Genomic DNA, 18,062 nt, shown 5'->3' with positions numbered 1-18,062 from the left:
TGAGGATTCTTCTTATCACCTGCATGGCAACACCTTAGTTCAGGCATGATCGTCTCTCATTAGAACTCTGCGGATCTCATATCATGGGCTGAGTTGTGTCCCCTTGGAATGTCTATGTAGAAGCCCTAACCCCCAGAACCTCAGGACGCGATTGTATTTGAAGAAAAGGCCTTTAAAAGAGTAATTAAGGTAAAATGAGGTCATTAGGGTGGGCTCTAATCCAGTGTAATTGGTTGTCTTGTAAGAAGAGATTAGGGCACAGACACACGGTAAGGATTGATCTGTTTGAAGCCTACACTGGATCTTACTCTCCTACTCAGAAGCCTCCAGTGGCTTTCCATCACACTTGAAAAAAGTTCTGAATTCCTTACTAGAGCTTGCAAGGCCCTACATGGACCTGTGGGCCTGGCCCTCCAGCTCCATCTCATACCGCCATTGTTTTCACTTGCTTCATCTGCCACATTGGCCCTCTGGATGCTCCTGGAGCACATGACGTGGCCTGTGTTCTTTGTCAGAGCCTCGGTTCTATGGCTCCTCAGCTGGTAGCGCTTCCCAAAGATGCTCGTAGGTCTTGCTGCCTCCCCACATTCAGATCTCAGCTCGGAGGCAACCTTCTCCAAATGGCCTTTGCCAGGTGCCCACCTGCTTCCTGGTCCATCGGTTTCTTGCTCTGGTTCTTGTTGCCTTCATCGGAGCTATCACTGTCATTCTGTTCCATAATGAATTATTTTTCTGTTCTCTCTGTTCCTGCTACCAACATTTGAACATATAATCCATGAAGGGTCTTATCTGTCTTGTTTGCTGTAGAGTCCCATGCTTAAAAAAGGCAAATACATGAATTCAAAACTATACAGTTGGATTTCCAGCCCAGCTTTTGACTTTGAAGTAGGTGTTAAATTTATGGCCCTTTTGGGAGGAAAGAAGCTTCATCTTCTATAAATTTGATTACCTGGTTGGTGTCAATATGTTCATCAACATCTTGAATGTTTTGTAAACAAATAGGCTGGTTTTTACTACTAATTGAATTTGTTCTATTGTTGTTTCACAAGAGTTTTTGTTCACTATTATGATCTAGTATATTAAATCCTCAAAGTGGATACAAAAATACAGTCCCTCCGGCAAGGAGCTTGGGATCACATATACAGATTGGAAGGTAGTTAGGGATTCCAGCAACCTGCTTTTGGGAGTTTGGAGGGGTGAGCATGTTCTTCAGCCACGAAGGCAATGGCTTACAGCAGTAAGTGTGGGACAGAAATCAGAGCTTGTGCGTGGGTGAACCTACCCACAACGTGTAGGCCACAGTCAAATTGCTACTGTGGTCATCTAATTGCAGATTCAATATGAATTTTCTTAAACTATAGGTGTAACTATGAAGAAAGTAAAACATATAAAAGTAAATGAAAGGTTCTCTCTTTTTCTTCTTTATGAAGTAACCTTATCACCCCATTATTTGTGGACCACTTTATTGCTTTCTCATGACCTGACTGTGGAAATGGTTCTCTAAGGATGAAGGTAGAAACCTCCAGAATTATAGCCTGTCTACACAATTAGTGTTATATAACCCTCCAACGGCCTCCCTCTGCCTCTGAGCTCTGAAATAGCAGCACACGGGAGTGGGTGGTAAAACTGTCTAATAGTTAGCTGCTAGAAGACTGATTTGCATTCATTCTGTTTGCCAAATTATTTTGGGAGAGGAGTCTTAATTGACAGTATCAGCACAATAAGCCTAACTTTTAGCTGAGTTTAACGGCCACCCCTGTGCCAACCAGATCTTTGGCTTTATGGGTCAGGTTGGATCCCCCCCAATAGGGGTGGGGACACATGTGCCCCCAAGTGACCTGCCCTTTGTAGTCCTCCAGCTGGCTGAACCCTACTGAAGCCTTTGCCATGACACCTCCCTGCCATGTGGCTTTATCCTGTTCATCATTTCCTTGCCCCAAATATTCCCAGGAAACTTGTGCAGTTATATTAAATAGGTGTCTCATTGCTGGCTTGTTTACTATTGCCAACTAGTTGCAAACCAGAGGAAACTGGGCTGCTTGTGAGTAAGAAAATAACCAGAAAAGATGAGCTCACTCTGGAATGAGAAAGGAGAGTCTCTGTGTATAAACGAAGGACACACACACACACATACACACACATGCTCATCGTCCTAGGCACAGATCACTGACTCTCCATCTTAACTTCAATGTCTATCTGCTGTGAGTTTGAAGGGTAAACCTTTCTTCATGAGGGTCTCCCTTGATAGTAAAAAAAAGAAATCAGTGTCAAACAAAGGAATTCCTATTTTATATAGCATAATATAATTAACAATATAGCATAATAATTAACAATAACAAAAAATTTTAACCAAAGAAAGTGACAAATATAAAATTGTGTAGGTATCAAAACATATAATTTCTTGGTATTATCTGTAAAAAAACAGTGATATTTAGAATGAGCTTTGGAAAAATAAAATAGGGTGAGTACTAACCTACCTTGATATGTTTAATGGTTTAACTCATATATTCCCAAACTAAAGCTTATTTTTTTATAGGGTTAGAGAAGATTTAACTGAATTTTTTTTTCTGATGTGTTCCTTCCATAATTTGTTCCTTGTTTATAATGTTAAAACTCTGGCCACTAAAATACTGTTTTCTTAGAATTATTTTCTGCTACTCCTCAGATAAACCTTAGGTCAAATTTGCTACACACCCACTTGGGACCTCTGTATATTTTGCCTCCTATAGAAACAAAAGGTGAGGGACAATGATGGTCTCTTAAGACCTTTATTTCTTAGAGAGTTTTCCTCATGGAAATTTATGCCAATTGAATTGGTTTTCACTTGTTCTGAAGCTTGAATCTCTAAATTTCTAACAGACACTAAATGTATTCCTTAAACCCATTTTTAATTTTCTAGAAGTTGGTTTTTGAAACTGAACTTATAAATGATTCTCTGTGCCTAGAATATAATACTTACAACCCATTTAAGTAGAACTTATATAGGTTTTGAAAATGGTTTTCAAAAGTGGATTTGTTCAACCAACATTTATGAGTGTATAGTCCTTACAATTTCTTTAATTTTCAGAATAGTATTTTTAGATTCTGAACAATTTTGCCATCTAAATTGCATTTGCTTTCATGCTACTGCTTTAGAGAATAGTACCAGCTTTACTTTTATTCTAAACGACTTTCCCTGCTTTGTCATCACCCATAGTCTCCAGAGTGTATCGGCCATACGAAGAGCACCAGAAGAGATGTGAAAGGAGACCATAAGGCAGTGGGAGGTTATTTGATCATTGTGCTGCTTTTTATTCTAACACCTGAATAGAAAAGATGAAGAAATCGAAGGACTCCATTTTTTTTTCTAGGAAAAACTTAGAAAAGTAAATGTCCTTTACACAAAATCTTTTGTTACTTTTATCCTTCTCTTATTACCAGAAGGTATTTTTGTGTGTGATTATCAAAAGTGGTGAAGTATAGGACAATGATAAGAAATTCATTTTATAATTATCCTTTGATAAAATAGCTTTTCTGCTCACTCGAATTGGAAGAATGAACAGATATCATGGACTGTGAACTCTTTGATGCCATAAAATTGCTCCCCTAGGATAATTTCTTTTTGCAGTTTCTCGATAGTGTCTGGCAGAAAGTTTAGTGCTGTATTTGCAGCTGTCCAAATATAACCTTATTTTTTTTCAGTTGAAACAAAATTGAATTGAAACAAAATAAGGAACCCAGAATGTGCTTATTAATATGTATAGAAAACTTTAATTTCAATTAAAAATGCGACTTCCTAGCTGCAGTGAGATATCACTTCACAGCTGCTAGAATGGCTATTATAAAAATGACAAGAGATAACAGGTGTTCTTGAGGATGTGGAGAAAAGGGAGCCCTGTGCAATGTTGGTGGGAATGTAAATTGGCACAGCTCCTATGGCAAACAATATGGAAGTTCCTTAAAAAATTAAAATAGAACTATCGTGTGATGCAGAAATCCCACTTCTGGCTCTATATACAAAGGACATGAAATCGGGATCTCAAGAGATATCTGCACTCCCATGTGTAGCAACACTTTCACAATAGCCAATACAGGGAAACAGCCAAGTGTCTGTGGATGCATGAATGTATAGAGAGAAGGTATAGATACACATTTATGCAATGGAATATTATTCAGCAATAAAAAATGAAGGAAATTCTGCTGACATTCTGATAACATGGATGAAACTGTAGGACATTATGCTAAATGAAATATGCCAGACACAGAAAGATAAATACTGCATGATCTCACTTATGTGCAGAATCTATAATAAAGTTGAACTCATAGAACCAGAGAGTAGAATGGTATTTGCCAGGGGCTGGAGGATGGGGGAAATGGGGAGATATCGGTCAAGGGGTACAAACTTTCGATTATAAGATGAATAAGTTCTGGGGATCTAATGTACAACATAGTAACTATAGTTGACAAAACTATTACATGTTTGAAATTTGCTAGAGAGTAAATCATAAATGGTCTCACCACAAAATGGTAATTATATGAAGTGATGGATATGTTAATTAGCTTGATTGCAATAATCATTTCCCAATGTATATGTATGCACTTTAAGAAAACAAAACAAAAGCATCACATTGTATAACTTAATTATATACAATTTTATTTGACAATCATATTTCAATGAATCTAGAGAAAAAGTAATAAAGAAAACATACAGTTTTGTGACCTGAAACTGTTAAAATACATTAAGTTGAGAATATTTCTCTAAGAGTACAAATGGGGATTTTTGTATTTGGTTTAAAAATACAGTTTCTAATTTTTATTCATTAAAAAGATTTTTTTTTTTCTTGAAAATGTCCATTGTTCCAGGCAAGTCTCTACATGGTCCTAGTATCCATCTAGTGTTAAATCAGATGGCAGGAATAGAGCACTGATACAGAGGGCAGGCAGCGTACCCCGTATACCTCAATGGAAGGACAATTCAGAAATCAATGATTGCCAGATGAGGTTGACAGGCAGATGAGGTGTTCTGGGAGCATATAGGTGAGAGGTCACATGCTGGGGAGGCCCATAGGCAGCACAGACTTCCCGAAGGAATGAAAAGCAGTTGATGAAGTAAAGGACAAGATGAAGAGGAGGGACACAATGAGCCAAGGCTAGAACCTTCCTGTGTCTAGAGGACCACACATTTGCACTGGAATGTGTACTGTTGGGTTGTGGGGGCGGTGAGGCTAAAGCTTGGACACGAGAGCGGGACGCCATGTGAGGGGAGACACGGCTGTGTCTTACACAAAGGATAGCGTTCACTCTGGAGGCTGTGGAGAGGGGCAAAGTGGAAAGATGAGAAATACCTGTACTGAGATGGTGGTCACGAAAATGAGAGAGAGATTTGGAAAATTCAGAGAAGGTGAATTGGCATGATCCTATGACTGAGGGAAAGAGCATCAAAACCATTGTTTCCTACCTATTTTATCTATCAGTGATTTTTCATGGAATATTGAAATGAAGAAATCTGGGAAAGCACCAGTTTTGAAACATAAAACAATACTTCTGCATTAAGATTACTTACAATATTTAGGGCTCTGAGTTCTAGGATCTGGGAAGTATATTGGATTGAAGGGATATTTGGGTTTTGGTTTCTGATCTGCCACTTAATATTTGTGTGATCCTTTAAAACCCATTCGCCATTGGGTCTCCATCCATTTTTTTTTTATAAAAATAGGTATTGAGAGGTAAAATTTGAGAGAACCTGTCAGTTTTAATATTTTCTAACTTTGTGATTATGTTTTTATCTCATATGTGTTCACAGAATAAGGGGCAAATGTACTGTTTGCTGGGAAAGTTAATCTAGGGAGGTATGTCTCAGGAATCGATATGACTCAGAGCACTAATACAAATCAGCAGGCCACGCAGTCATCAGCAGCCTCCACGTGCGCTGAAGGATGGGCTTGTCCATCGACCTCTGTGGGAGATGGATTGATGCTTTGAGATGCCGGACCAGCTTTTATGACACCTGTCTGGTCAAATCACACTTTTAATATCACGATGCTCTTTCACCATCTGACAGTAAGTGGATAAATCTTTTTCTGGCCTAAGGAGTATTATAGAAAAATGAGCACAAAACAAAATGGTTGGAACAATAAATGCAAAAACACCCATCTCCCTGCCCCCCCAAATTCTAATGAGCCTCATATTTCCAGTTTGCTCCTCTGGATCGCTATGCCTGCAGCCCCACAAGTTTCCTGGTGGGACATAGTTGTGAGGGGGATAGCATCAGACAGCAATTTGACCCTCTCCAGTATAATGAGTAGATAGACCTCAATTTCTCCTCAGAGTGATTCTTGATTACCCATTGCCCTGGGCTGGTGTTTACTTATGGCTCCTGCGTGTGCTGCCCAGGGACTTTGCCTGAGATATTCCACTTTGAACAGCACCCGCATCTCTTGGAGGACAGCTAGTCCACATTCTCTTCAGAACCCAATGAAAGGGACAGGTGAGGTTGAATATTCCTAAATCGTAGCAGCCTCCTGCCATCCTTCCTGCCGAGGTTCAGCACACACCTCTGCCTCTTCCCTTGGTCAGATTGTGTCCACTTGCTTAGACTTCCGTTTACAAAAGGCACTGACATCCCTGACCTTCCTGAGAGAATGCTCCCAAAGTATTACAGGGAGAAGCCTAATTCCCTCTGGATAATCACTGTAATGGACTGAATGCTTGTGTCTTCCCAAAATTCATATTTTGAAATCCTACCCCTCAGTGTGATGGTCTTAGAAGGTGGGGCCTCTGGGAGGTGATCCAGGTTAGATGAGGTCATGAGGGAGGAGCCCCCATTGTGGGATTAGTGTCCTTATGAGAAGAGAGCAGATCATCCCTGCTCTGCCAGGAGAGGGCACTCGCCAGCCCGCCCCTGTCGGGACCATGATGTCAGACTTACAGCCTCCAGAGGCATGAGAAATAAATGGCTCTTACATAAACACCTAGTGAATAGTGTTTCGTTACAGTAACCTGAGCTGGTTAAGACCATATCCATGCTTAGGGATGGCAGAGACTTTATAGCAGACCTAAATTCTAGTTCTTAGGTCCCCATAAAGGGGTGTATATAAAATAGCAAAGAGACCCTTGGGTAGCATTTCCTTCCTCCTTTCAGGAATGCATGCATTCTAAATTCTGATACTGTCCTTATGAACTCCACAAGCTCACATAATATTGTACTCTTTAGCTGATGACTGCAACTATACTTGTTCAAAGTAGGCTTTTTACAGAAAAACCACATGATAGGGGCCCCTCTCAATTCTCAGTTATATTTTTCTCCCTGATAAAAACACTCACCAGCAAAGAAATCCTTGACTCCAAAAAATAATGATATCTGTCTATGCCCTGCTGCACAACAATGAGGTGGGATTTTCCTCTGTGGCCTATGCAGTACACTCTCACTACTTTATAGGTCTAATACATTGATGGTGTAGACACCCCATTTAAGTCTTCCTTTATTCGAAGGGAAAATTAATGTAAGCCAGGTAGAAGTGAATTTGGGCAGAAATGATAATGGTTTGAATATAGGTTCATGAATATTCTAGCTCAGCCCTCAGAGTCTAGCATGCCAAATGTGAGAGGATGAAAGTAACAGATTTTACTAACAGTCATCATATTTGGATTAAGAAGGGGCCATTTTCCATGTTTTCATTTGGGTAAGGAATAATGCACAGACGTTAAGGGACCTTCCCAAGGCTGCACAGAAGATCAGTGGTGAGCAGCCTCAGGGTCATTGGCAGGGTCTGAGAACTATGCAGGTACACAGCATCCTCCCATGCCGGGGGGCCCAGGCTTGGTTTGATGCTCAGCTGCCACCTTCCTGAAATGTTTAATACTTTCTGAACAAAGGACCACACACTTTCATTTTGCACTAGGCCACGCAAATTTAGTAGCTGGTCCCAATCATAAGTGTTGGGCATTTTTCACACTTCATTTGGACTCATAACCTGGAATTACAAATTATGCCTTACAGTTCAATATTATTAAGAACCTAGTACAATGGGGGAGAAATGACTTAACATTTTCCAGTTGGCAGGTCAAGCCCTGAAAACAGTGGCTCCAGGGACTTGTAAGAAGGAGGCTGAATTTGTTCAAGTAGTTCCTAAAAAAGAAGGAGACAATGTGTACTGTAAGAAGTTGCTGTAGAGTATGCAAAGGATTTCTAAGCTCTGGCAGTAGTAACCTACGATTTTTGCCCAAAGTTTGAAACTTTGGAATTCATTTACAATCATGAACCAGAAGCAGAATTTGCAGTGTTTGGGTTTCTATTCTATAAAGTACTATAAATAAATTGGCTGTGCATTTAGGTCTTTGAAACTCTGTGTGCATTTAAATCATAAAGTATGGGCAGGACTGTTTGAACTGAGCTGATCCAATTTTATCATGAATCCAAAGTGCATGAGTTTTAGTTCTCTTTTTCTTGAAGCCCATGGACTCTTGGTGAGGGCAAAGGCATCATCAAGTTACCCTGCGTTAACTTCAGCCTTTACTTAGCTCCAACGTGGGTCAAAGTAACCTGTTGCTTGACTGATGCCCCCATATGGTGTCATTATTTTTTCCAATCTTATAATTTGCTCTGATAGAGTTATCTATTTTATTTTATTTTATTATTTTTTTAAAGATTTTATTTATTTATTTGAGAGAGAGAGAATGAGAGGTAGAGAGCACGAGAGGGAAGAGGGTCAGGGAGATAAGCAGACTCCCCGCTGAGCAGGAAGCCCGATGTGGGACTCGATCCTGGGACTCCAGTATCATGACCTGAGCTGAAGGCAGTCGCTTAACCAACTGAGCCACCCAGGTGCCCTGATAGAGTTATTTTAAAGAGCAGAGTATCTGTGTGATAATGTCCTATTGCTTAGTGACTGTCTGCCTTTTACCGATTTCATGTCCTTTTTCAGATCACAGTGCAAGAAAATACCTTCCTTTTATACCTTGTCTTTCTCTGCTGCAGTGTTTTTCAATTAGGGGGTGATTTCATTACCCAGGGGGCATTTGGCAATGTCTGGAGGCATTTCTGATCGTCAGAACTGGAGATGCTACTGGTATTTAGTGGATAGAGGGCAAGGATGCTGCTTAGCAGCTTCCAGTGCACTGGAAAGGTTCCCCACCAAAGAACTCTCTGGCCCCAAATTTCAATAGTGCCGGGGTTGAGAATCCCTGTTCTGTAGCTTAGAATCTACCTGCCAGATTAACTTTCTGCTGTCCTATGTAAGGTGAAAGTGGCAGTGCTGGCATGTAGCTCAGCTACTTACTGGCTGACCAGGAAAATATCAGCTAGACTGACAGTTACTTTTTAAGGTAAAGAGCAAGGAGTGTTCCCTGCAAAAGGTACAGAGATGTAGGCACTAGAGTTGTTTTCTGCAAGGAAACCTTGACTACTTCGGTCTAAAGTGTGATGCTTTCTCTGGGTCCTAGTCTGTATTAATACTCTGGCATTCTCTGTTTAAGTAGATGTTGGGAATTTGCTGAGCAAGACCAGCGGTTTGAAATTAGGTTTGTCTACATGACAATTAAATTCTGCAAATGTGTATGGAGCATCACATAGGCAATGGGCATTAGGATAAATATTGTAAGGAATATAAATATCAGATATCATCCCTACCATCAAAAAGGGCAACGGCTGGCCCTACAGGAGACCAGGAGAAGCATGGTGAGGAAACATCTTCACCTTCCAAGCAATCCTGACTTTGAGAAGTTATGTTCATTCTCATTTTAGCAGTGGTCCAATGGAGAAGTGCCAGGAGTAAAGCCAAATCTCTGGGCTTTAGAGCGTACTGGTTAGAGACATAGGAACGTCTCTTACGTTCAGTATGTTGGAAGTCATACTGACATACTCATGGTGTGAATGGGGGTAGCCCTGGGGGATTATATAGCTGGGGTTTCATTAGGTCTTTCACCAATCAGGGACTGCTGATTTTCTCAGTTCTTATCTGCTGCCAGTACATGTGGGGATAACTTCCTGCCATCAAGCAAACAGTCATCTAGGGCCATCACCTTCTTCATAACATCACAAAATCTGGTGTGCGGGAAGACTGAGCCAAATTTTACAACACAAATAAGTGTCCCTACTGCTGGGAGGTACATACTGATATGCTTGATGCTGGCAATGAAGTCCCACTAGATGCCAATGGAAAATATGGGTGGCATTGTATCAGCGGGCAGTTAAGGAAGGTCTTTGATCAAAGGTGTGTCGGGTCACCTCTGAGCACCTGCACAGTTCTTGGGTTCACAAACAGTGCCCTTCATAGATCCACTCACTCAAGTCCAGGACAGATGGCCCTCTCTGTTCTTGGGCAACATTCCCAGAATCGATTTCCATGCTCTTCTGATAAGCTCCCTCCTTCTTTCCTTTTAAACTTCAGTTTCTTATTTAGATTCAAGGAAAGGCTTCATTCTTCCAAAATTGTCCCTTTCCTTCCCCCTTCCTGTCAATTCTCATCTCCTTTCAACCTGAACCTGAAACCCAGTTTTCTAGATCAGCACTATCCCATAGAAATACAGTGCAAACCACATATACATAATTGAAAATATTCTTGTGAACACAGTATATAAATTTTACAGAAACAAGGACAATAAATTTTAGAAAAATATTTTATATAACTAAATTTATAAAAAGTAATACCGTTTCAACAATTATTTGTTGGGATTTGTATTTTCTTTTGGGGTAGTTGTAAATATTCAATATTTAATATTAGAACATATATTAAGTGCCTTTACTGCTGATAACATGATGACAACTATTGTTTATATTAACTTTGAGCAAGGTTCCAGGCCTCTCTCTGATCCTCATACATTTTATCCCTGGGCTGGACAAGGGTCTGCCAGAATTTTGCCATTATAGAATAGATTTCAGAGAACAGAGAGAATCTGGGATTGAGTATATATGAATAGAAAGATGCATATCTAAAATATCCATACCTTCTTGAGGTTCTGACATTTCTAGAAATTTTTAAATGAAAGTCATGCTATTACTATTTTGGATTACAGATAATATTGCACATTAGCCACCAACTTACAAACATTGCTTTAAAATAAAATCAAGCATTATACTCGTTTCGACAATATTAAATAATTTTACAATAAAAAAATCTCATCTGTAGACATTCTGTCACACTGATTCTAGTAAGACTTTTACTTGACCAGTTGCTGTTGCTGAGAACCAGGAGTTTAAAGCATTGTATCACGAGTTTCATTCATATTGGATCTGACTGAGCTTATGTCAAACCAGGCGTATTATTTAGATAGTGCTGCTATAAGAAACACCACAAACGTGGTGACTCAAACAGCAGAAATTTATTTTCTCGCAGGTCGGGGGGCTGGAAACCCCAACAAAGTTGGTTTCTTTTGAGGCCTTCAGATTTCTTTTCTTTTTTTTTTTAAGATTCCCTGTCTCGAGACACAGCGAGAGAGGGAACACAAGCAGGGGGAGCGGGAGAGGGAGAAGCAGGCTTCCTGCCGAGCAGGGAGCCCGATGCGGGGCTCGATCCCAGGACTCTTGGGACCATGACCTGAGCCGAAGGCAGACGCTTAACGACTGAGCCACCCAGGCGCCCCGAGGCCTTCAGATTTCTGATGTCTCGCTATGTCCTCATGTGGTCTTTCTTCTGCTCACAAGCTTGTCTACGTCTTCATCTCTTCTTCTTACAAGGACACCAGTCATATTGGATAAGGGTCCACCTTCATGATCTCATTTTATCTTCATTACTTCTTTAAAGTCCCTGTCTCCAAACACAGTCATAGTTTGAGGAACTGGGGGTTAGGACTTCAACATATGAATTTGGGGGGCGTGCAGTATAGCTCATTTGGTAACCTAAGGCACAATACCCCGCTGTCTTTACCCATCCCCTTTCATTAGCCAGTTGGCTTTGAAATCATTAGCACAAGTCACCGATCCCATTCTACTGACCACCTTGAGAATTCTGAGGGTATTTTTCTGGCTCTTTCCCCAGACCTCTCTCTCTTTGATCAATGTCTACCTTGCAAACACGTTTTCCCTACAAATCTAACTATAATTCAGTGAAGAAATTCTCTTAAAAAAATTGTAAATCTTCTTTATTTCCAATGTTTTAAAATGTATAATAATAGTTTCTGTATTTAATTTCATAAGACTGAAAAGATAATTTAGTTTTGTTTGATTTTTTTTGCATTAATTTTAAGACTGAGTATCTCAGAAACTGTTTGGGTTCTGCTTTTAATTCTCAAACTTGCTTCAAACAAGAAAGTTGTTTTTCTATGACAATATACTCAAATTAATTTTAGACCAAATGACTCTTTACTTATTTAAATAATATTCCAAAATGTTGCTTGTGTTCTCAAATGAATATAGTTGATTAAAAGAGTAAAAAGTTGATAATATTTTACTTCTCATCCTTGCCGTTGCCATGGTCTTCTTTGTGTCCTGGGTCAAATCTCTTGTCCTCTGTTTTGCTCTTGTGTTTTATAGGAAATTAAGGTCAATATTACTGACTTGACCTTACACCCCAAATTTCTCTGGCTATGTGTGCATTTACACTCTATGAAAGAAGGTTCAATGCATGATGTATAACCCATACTAGTCACAGGAAAACTATTTGATTAGCAGTTATTATGTGAAGTTCCTGTTCTTCAATCCCTGTCTACATAATATAAAAATGAAATGCAGGGTTGAAATGAGAGAATTTTGCATATCAGTGTTATGGTCTGACCTGCATGATACTCAAATAAAACACTCAACTAAATTCTCTCATTGTGAAGCTAGTATCATTTTATTCACTGTTGGGGGAAAATCTATCTTAGGTGTTTTCCTGGTTGTGGCAACCTTCTATTTGTTCTCATCTGTCCTAAGACTTATGCATGGCTTCCTTGAGTTGAGGTTGATTTTTTTTTGTTTGTTTATCTGTGGATGAGTTCCTAGGTAACTGACCATAGTAAAGTTTTGGCTTTATAGTGATGGTGTTCTAAATAAGTTAAATAATATTAACAGCTGAAAACAAGGTATACAGGTTGTTTTTTATTAAATGTTTGAACTGATTAACTTGGAGTATCATGTGTACAAAGTTGATGGCACCCAATTTACACAAGGCGTTGTCTGTGAGAGAGAGATTCCTTATCACTGTCCATTGGGTGGCTTCTTCTGCAGCTTCTATTTGGGGGACATCATATGAAGTTGTTCTTCTTACTCTCAGTTTCTTGGTTCTGTCTCCTTCTTGGCTCTTTCACTGGCTCTTTGTTTTGCACACAGCAGTTTGGAGTCATGATGACACATAGTTTGAGTAGAACTGTCTTTCAGATGCCACAAGGGGACCACTTCCATGTTAATGCGGTCTATGCATTTCACAAACCCAACCTGACTGAGTTTGTCTGGACAATTAATGTTAAATATGGCTTAGACAGTGGTGATGGCATCATTTTCAAACATAATTGTTTTATTTTAGAAGGTTCAGGCTGCAGAATAAATAGAAGTTTGATGTGAGGACCATTGTGTGTGTCTTCAGCTTGCTCTGAATCTGTACCCCATTGATACTGCCTGTTTTTGCCAAGCTTCTGGAAAGACATGGCTGGATCTGGTGGGATAGGGTTTGTCAGTTTCAATATACTGAGGAGACTGCTGCATCCATTGCTCTATTATATGAGAGATTCTTTATTGTTATTTTGTTTTTCCTAATAGGAGTTCACATTTGTTCACATATTTACTCGCTCATCCATATGCGCATCCATACATATGTTCAGCACCTGTACCCCGCCACCTGTGAGGCACAGCATGGGCACCGGTGATCCCAAGATGACAAGCAAAGACCACTCTCAATGGACTCACAGTGTTTTGGGAGAGAAGCACATTCAGCCTGCTTTATGGGACCATGTGCAATCAGTCCAGCATGCACTGGTGCCCCATTGAGATCATGTCTCAATGGTGGAGTGGAAGTTAGCCAAGTAAAATCAGGAGGAAAGGTATTCTGGGCAACAAAAATCATAAGTGAATGCACATAGTGAGAGACAATATTGTGTATTGGAGAGTTATTAGAGGTTGGTATTATTGGGGCTGGCTGTTGATAAGAGATGGACCTGGAGAAAGAGGTGGCTGAACGGGGAGGGCACTGCTTGCCTTCATAAATGGCTTGGACTTCACCCGGTAAGACAAAGGTTCTCATCCCAACCAGGCACAGTCCCTGCTACTTACAATGGATGTTTATTAATGCCCCATTACTGTGTTGAAATCTGCAGATCCTATAAACTATCTGCAACCTTAATTTAAAAAAAAATCAATATAATGCTTTTACCATAATATGAAGAAAATGTACAGGAAAAATTATAATAAAACAATATGTATTTAAGGATGTAAATGTTTGAATTTAACATCATTAAGAAACATGATGACACTGAGCTGCGTAAATGAAACATAGGATAATGGGATGTGTGACACCTCCGAACACAGACTGGGGCAGGTGTATCATACTGATGACTCAGATGCCACAAGAATATCACGGTGACATGATTTCCTAAAATGTTAAATAACATGTGCTATCTTTCAGAATAAAGCAAAGTGCAAAGTAGATGCCTTACTGCATATACTGAAATAGAGCATATACTAAAACTTACAAGTACTTAGTGTTTATGGGCAAAATATCTCATGTGCCACAAAATATCTGAGACCTTGGGCTCCAGGACTGTGATGTCATTTGTCCCCATCATTGTGACAGCCAGAAATTCACACACACATCTCCAGACAAGCAGGTGCTACCTCTTTTGAGAAATGTTGCTTTGGCCAATGAGAAGTGAGAGTGTTAGGAGAATATCATGATTAAATCTGGGTGTAGACAGATAATTCTAGAGTGTTTTTGACTTGAGTTTGAGGAGCACAAGATGGAAGGCAAGAGAGCCTGTCACTGGTTGACCGCAATGATCCAGGTGAGGTCTTAGGTGGACACAGAAGGAGGATCGTGAGAGCAGGAAAGGAAGGAGAGAAGGATCTGGAGACACTTGATCTTGGTGAGGTCAAGTTGTAAGATGCAGCCACTGACTAGGTAGAAGGGGAAGATCTCCATTGTGAGTCTGAGCTCTGTCCTGAGAGATGGGCCAGCTGATCTTGGAAACCTGAAAAAACACTAGAAGAATAAATACAGAGGAAAGATAATGAAAATAGTTCTGGCTGACTTAAGTGCCCGTAGATCACCAGGAAGAGATGCCTTGCAGGTGTGTGTGTGTGTGTGTGTGTGTGTGTGTGTGTGTGTGTGTGTGTGTGTGTGTGTGTGTGTGTGTGTGTGTGTCTACATGTCTAAAATTCAGTGGACAGATCCAGATTGAAGATAAAGATTTAAGAGTCCTCAGCATACAGTTGATAACTAAAACTATGAGAGTATTTCCCAGAAAGAGTGTGTGGCATTGGATGAACAGAAGAAGATCAAGGATGAAATGTCTTTTAATCTTTACAAGATTAAAAATTCATTTCAAACTCTTGATCTGTCCAGAAATAAAATCTTACTTTACTAATTTTGAGTCATTCCAATCATTTGGATAGCCAAAGCAGTGAGGAATCATATTTCTTTCACATTCACACCTTTCTAAGAAACTATTTTTCGTAAGGTGCTCAGTTTGATACTTACGCAAACGTGTCTAATTTTAAGGGACCAAAGTCAGTTTAGAGAAATTAGTTCAGGAGCCCCTGACTGCTGTTGAAGTGTGGCAATAACAAATATCATGGTCCCCATTTTACAGATGGAGATCTGGATGCCTAGGGAATGAAGCGATTTGCACATTGCCTAGGAAGTCACCCTTACTGAGATGCTGTGGTGCCTAACTGAGTCTAGCTTGTGTCAGATCCCAATAGTGTTTTAGATCGAAGATAAGAGACAAGATACCACTTCCCAGATCACAAAATGGCTTCATTGCCAAGAGGTCTTCCTGCCAGGGAGACATGTAATGTTTGCAGAAATCAGTTTGGAAATGCAGTGTCAAATTTCATTAGCACAAACTCTCCCCATACCTTTAGGTTAATTTATCACAATCAGTATTAGCTAGAATGGAGCTTAAAGTTTTCCTTGCAGTGAAGGAGATTCGGCTTGTCAAACTCAATAGTTTGAAAAACACTGAAGACAATGGCATCCCTAGTGTATTTGAATTTGACACGCTGAGCAGATCACTTTCTAACAGGTGCTTCTCTACACAACACTTTAGACAACTACCAAATCATACAACTGATGAAACATTTCATTTTCTTGGTTCGTTTTTTAGTTTTAAAACAATGAGTAACAATTATAAAGGAAGACTCATTTTGATTTGAAAGACAATGGTGAGACAATCTTCTCTGAATATTTTCTGCTTGTACTAAATTTTGCACTTACTGAACAAAAATATTACACCTCACTTGAGGTATACATACTTGAAAGTACTTCACAGTATCAAAATTTAAACACAAATAAAAAGACCTCCAAATGGTCACATAGAATGACAAAACTGAAGTAACTCAATTCATTTTCTTAGTCTTTACCATCACCGTGTTATTTGCTCTTTCATATGTATTGCTTAAATGCAGCATATGCAGAACGGAGAATATTTAAACCGAGTCCAAAGTAAGCTGTATGGTTCCGAGTTGCTACTCCAGTCCCACCTGTTCATGGAATAACTGTATAATTGGGAATTCCCCAAACATAAATTCCATGTAGACCATGATGTTTGTTAAAAAGAGAGTAATAAAAATGGGTTCATTTGTAGGTTACATATATCTTATTAACCTTCACTAGTAACCACAGCAACCATTTGGAGCGTAGACCAACAGAATATTCCCGCCCCCCTCAGGGAGGTATATTTCATCACTGACATTGTTTAGAATTGTCAGTTCATGGTGATAATAAAAAGCAGACAGATTAGTTAGTTTGGTTATTCATCTTACGTTTCTACATTCAGTGGTCTTTCCCCCCTTAGTATCTTAATGTCTGCAGTAATTACATCCAGTAATCCCAGACTTAAAAAATTCTGTGTGACCCAATTTGCAGTTGGACACTATCTTGTATGATTGTCATAGATTGAATGTTCACGTCCAGCTCCAGTTCCTATGTTGAGACCTTATCCCCCAGTGGGATGGTATTAAGACTTGTTAGAGCTAATTAGAATTGGTCACCAGAGAGCTTCCTTCCTCCCTCGGCTCCAGGCCAGGTGGACATGAGGAGAACATGGCGGTCTGCAGCCTGGAAGAGTTCTTGCCAGGACAGAACCACACGGCTCCCTGATCTCGGACTTCCAGCTCCAGAACCACAGGAAATAGATGTCTGTGGTGTACAAGCCACCCAGTCTATGGTAGTTTGCTGTGGTGGCTTGAACAAGGACAGTGTTTTGTTTTTGTTTTTGTTTTTAAATAGAAACTGCAACTCAGCGTTAACCATAGTGGCGTGAATGGGCCCGTATAATAGTGATGCATGCCTTCAAACAACAGGCTTTTAAAATAAGTCTTAATATGGCCTGAGGAACTAGAGTTAGCCTTAGATTTCAGGCAATAATAAAGGGTCTAAAGTAATGAAGCTTATAAAGGCCTATGGAGAAAAATAGACGCCATTGGGAATCGGAAGCTACTACAGCCAGCCATGAGGAAATCGTAATTCCGTCTTCCTCAGAAGTGCTAGATGTGTTAACATCTAGCATTTTGCCAAAGGCCTTAATCACAGCTAAATGAAATCAAGGATATTCCCTTACCACCTCATCAAAAAGAAATCTAGGCATTTGGATAAGCAAGGTTAAAAACTCAGGCATTATTTTACTCCACAACCATAAATGCCAGGCTTGTTTGATTTGCCACGTCCTTCTCGGGGCACTGACTGAATAACAGCCCTTTGGTGCACCACGGGGTGTTCTCATCTCCCTCTCCTTGGCATCCCAATGTTTTCCTCACAGAAGGTTCTTAGCCATTTCGCGAACACCACCACGCATCTGGAAGTGGCAGCAATGTACCGAATCTGACCCATCCCTAATGGCAGATAAGAAAGACAAGTGGAGGGCTCCAGAATGACCACAAAGCTGCAGCAACCATCTCTCGTCTGTTAAACAAAGGGCATTATAGAGACACTAACATGCTGACCTTGCTCAAATGT

The sequence above is a fragment of the Zalophus californianus genome, chromosome 14 (assembly GCF_009762305.2).
Source record: "Zalophus californianus isolate mZalCal1 chromosome 14, mZalCal1.pri.v2, whole genome shotgun sequence".
Taxonomy (NCBI): domain Eukaryota; kingdom Metazoa; phylum Chordata; class Mammalia; order Carnivora; family Otariidae; genus Zalophus; species Zalophus californianus.
Note: the sequence above shows the minus strand (reverse complement) of the source record.